The sequence below is a fragment of the Salvia hispanica genome, chromosome 5 (genome assembly GCF_023119035.1).
Source record: "Salvia hispanica cultivar TCC Black 2014 chromosome 5, UniMelb_Shisp_WGS_1.0, whole genome shotgun sequence".
NCBI lineage: Eukaryota > Viridiplantae > Streptophyta > Magnoliopsida > Lamiales > Lamiaceae > Salvia > Salvia hispanica.
Genome location: NC_062969.1, coordinates 39,840,913 through 39,845,320, shown reverse-complemented (window position 1 = coordinate 39,845,320; position 4,408 = coordinate 39,840,913). Strand labels below are relative to the sequence as shown.

The 4,408-nt window shown below is 33.3% G+C and overlaps 1 long non-coding RNA gene across 1 annotated transcript; it reads left to right on the top strand.

Annotated features, from left to right (window-relative positions):
• Positions 1-3,570: 3,570 nt before the first annotated feature.
• Positions 3,571-3,911, top strand: LOC125187760. The gene is made up of 3 exons (XR_007170661.1): positions 3,571-3,633; positions 3,718-3,753; positions 3,861-3,911. It is a non-coding gene; the product is annotated as an uncharacterized LOC125187760 (long non-coding RNA).
• Positions 3,912-4,408: the final 497 nt, after the last annotated feature.

The window sequence follows — 4,408 nt, the reverse complement described above, 5'->3', positions numbered from 1 at the left end:
GTGCGACGAAAGTGTGGCCACACTTTTCGCCCACGAGACCGGCCGACTAGCAAGGACGGCTCCCGATCCCATCGTGTACACAGCCTGGTAGGGCTTGCGGCCCATACTCAGACCCGAATTCGTATAAACATATCCATAGCCCTAGCCCAATGGAGCGAACTCACAAACTAGGCATCAGGCGCACAATATCACAATAAAACAGACATAGGCATGACATAACAGTTAAACCACTCTTATAACACCAATCAATATTTTTGACAAAAATAAAAGAGAGTTTTAAGAGTAAAGCCCACCTCGACTGCTTAGTTTTCAAGTAGTTTCGCTTTTCCGTTATCCGGCTTCGCAACCAAAGTTTCACCTTTTAATCACATAGGCACATATCACAAATTAGGTTCAATACTACTCTTACTCATGCATGTCTTATTACCTTTCCCTTCTCCCATCGACTTATCTTATCATTACTAATTAATCAAGTTCATGTTTACCTCACAAGAATATTTAGCCATCAAACACACACCACACAACACAACAACACACGCACATACACGACACACACATACACACGCCACACACACACACACATGAACATATTCCCACATCCCTTTTATCCCACTTTTACTCAACCAAGATGCATGAGGGTTCGAGAAGACCGATTAATCGGTTAGAAGAAGAAAAAGAAGAAGTAGAAGAAGAACAAGCATAACTCTTAAACAAAATACCTTTTAGAGAAAAACGATCGGTAGAAAACAAGTATTAGCCTTGATTCTTCAAAGTTCTTGGATTAAACTTCAATTCTTCTCCAAAAGATAGCCAAATATTGGAGAGTAGAAGAAGAAAATTTGAGAGAGTGTATGGGGGAGGGTTTCGAAATTTATGGGGGCTAGGGTTGGGGTTTTGGTTCTTATTTATAGAGCTCAACAAGATCTTTAGGTAATTAGAATTGAATATTTGGTAAGATCTCATTCTCCACAATTAAATAAATAAATATTGTGAAGTAGGGAAGAAGAATTAACAAAAATAGACTCTAAGGCCATATTCCATGATTTTCGAAAATTATGGCTTTTTAAATAGCCAAGATTTTGTTTGGTATTTTTTTTCGGAGTAGAATAAAATATCATGGAGCAAAAAAATAAAAATAAAGATCCTCCCATTGGTGCAAGGAAAAAGGTGTCCCTATGCCTTTTAAATAAGGCATGGATTTTTGATTATTAACTAAAATAGGGTATGGCAAGATCTCTTGAAGTATGGAAAGATTTGGTAGAATATTCAAATCATATGTATGGAAGAAAAATCAAATAAGGGATCAATTAAATAATAAAAATAATACTCCCTTCCTTATATTGGTGATTTTCGAAAATCACTAGGAACAAAGGGGGTGTCGATTTTTCCCTCTTTAAAATAAGGAATAATTGGGTCTTGGATTTAATTTGGATAAATATCCCAAGGATTAAATTAAATCCGGAAGAAATAGAATTTCTCTTCAAAGGGGGTCTAGGGTTCGAAAATTACAAGAATTGGGTGGCAAGTATTTATGGAAATTTTCTCTAATATTCTCACTCACCCTTAAACAAATAATTCACCCCATAAATTAATTAATCACATATGCCACATCACTAAATCAATAAGTTTGACTTTTCAAACTTTCAACGCAAACCCTAGATTCAACTCGACCATATCATCACATGAAATAAATGCATTCTCGAGTCCACGTCATCAACAATTAATTCTAGGGCTCTAAAATTATGGTTCTAAATTCCGAGATGTTACAATCACCATCATGTACATCTTGGAATCAATCCCTTTTCAGTTGATGTTGACTATCTATGCTTGTAAAGATATCTGTTGGGTATAAACGTGTCAACAGAGTATCAATCATTACTACAGTTGAAATTCTGTTGACATTTTCCTAATACTTTTTTTGATTTGTTGACATTTTTCAATAGTTTAGATCATAGTTTTGAATTTGAACAATATTTAGAGTTTTCATTTGATCATATTTCAGTTGGCATATAAGATGTGGGTAGGTACAAATGTCTTAAAATAATAATAATAATAATAATAATAATAATAATTATTATTATTATTATTATTATTATTATTATTATTATTATTATTATTATTTAAAACTTGTATCAGGAACCTTCTTTCTAAAATATATTTTTTCCAAATTATCTAGCCTTATTTGTTTACACGTTGCTTTTCATTTATTTTACGAGATTTGCAGAATATATGATTGAATTAGGTTTATTCAATCATTAATTGAATTATGGAAAATAAGGAAAATAGAATGTAGTATATCCAAAATTAGATTTCGTGTTATCAAAATTTTAATTAAGAAAGTTTCTATGTAAATGTGAGAACAATTGGCGTTACAACCTTCGTCATAGCATCGTGTTTTCGTTTGTATGTTAGTATGTTTGTTTAATTAGTTTTCAATTTCGATTCTGAATTGCAGAGATTGTTCTTCATCTTCTTGGCCAATTTTTTTTTTAATTCTATTATACATATCCTTTATTATTGTTAATTATATTTTAATATTGTACCCCTAAATATTTGGGAAAAAATATATTAATCTACAATAAATCTTTCAGATAGAGACCGAAGGAAAAAAAAACATGATACAAAGGTAAAAAAGAGATCAAAATCGAAAGATATTTGGATCCAAATTCAATTTGCAGAAGGGTAAAAAAATTGAAATTAAAAAATCAAGCCCTATTAATTTCACCCCAAATAAAAACCTGGCAAGAGCTTTCTTTGCAGTGTCCGTTGTCTCGTCTTCTTTCAATCGCCGAGTCGCCAAATCCAATTGAGAATTTGAAGATAATACCATAAATTTATCTACTTTGAAATAGGTTAGTAAATTAATGGCTGTTAAAGTGGGTGAATTTATTATATTTGTTCGATTGTTTCGATATAAATTTCAGTTTCCAAGAAACATTTATGCAAATACAAACTATATAGAGTAGTTCAACAATTTCAGAGAATTGAGATTAATGCTTTATATTTAGTCTAGGGATTGTAAACAACCGTGATTCACTGTATAAGAATGTAAATTTTCAATTTTATTTATTATTTTAGAGAGTAGAACTAGAATTTAATATAGTACAGTGATGAATATTTGTGCTTCAATTATTTATAATTTTAGTTTATAATGGTTTTGAATATATTTGCAGAAATTAAAAATAATGAGAAAACAGTCCGATATTTGACAATTTATCTTAGTTAAATGCTTTGAAGACACGTCGAAAAATAAACTAGATGTTACGTATTTTTTATTTTTTTATTTTAAATTGTATAGATTTAAAACTAAACACTGTTTCAAAATATACTACTTCTAGCATTAGTTTTTTTTTTTCATGTCATATGGAGTACTAGTTATTTATTGTCGAAGTCGTACCCACATATCAAAATCCCGTATACGCCACTGGGTGGCTTATTAGTTTCATTGATTCAATAGAAGACATAGTAATTAGTTAATCTTGTTGTATGACACAAGAAATAAATTTCAGGAAAATGAGTTTATTAGCTGAGAAGTACAAGGGTGATGACTTGAGCAACATAGACCATGAAGAGCTGCTCGAGCTGGACCAGCAGCTCGATCTCTTGCGGATTAAAGTTGAAGCTCGAAAAGCTGTAAACTCGAATTACCTAAGCATATTACACACTCTTGTTATGTTCTTAGTCAATTTAACTTATGTTGTCATGTTTTGATTCTAGGAGCTTCTCATGAAGATAGAGAATCAAGAAGAAACGGTAATTGATTTATGATGGCTTGATGAAATGGAATTTACTAGATAGTAATTGTTTTCATTAATTTGTATTGGAATGAGTAATATTTTGTGTTGGTTTTCATTCCGCAGGGCGGTTCACGCTTCAGGATGCTTTGGACTACCTTCGATGATGATACGTACTATCATAGTTTCGACGAGTTGGGTTTGAAAGATTGTAATAATCGAGATCTTGTATTATCTGGGTTTAAAAGAAATCCGGAAGCCTTTCCGATTCGTGTTGGATTTTTCTGTGTGGGTGATGCCTTGTTCATGGCTGGAGGCATGACGTATTATCTAAAACCAACAAATGGATTGTGGTCGGCAGTGTCACCACCTGATCGTTCTTTTAGTGAGTCTTGGACTCTTTGCCCCGCTACTTTGAAGGTAAAGCGATCCGTCCCCATTCTTGCCCCGTTGCATGATGGCAGGATATTCATTTGCGGAGGCACTAATGAACGAGAAGGTTGGGCTGAGATCTACGACCCAAAGAAAGGCGAGTTTGAGGGTACAAACTTGCCTCACATGGAATATCCTCGTGCCCCAGTGGAGGATGACAGGATATTCATCCGCGGGGGCATTTGTGAAGAAGAAGGTTGGGGTGAGATCTACAACAAGGATAATGGCAAGTTCGATTGTCC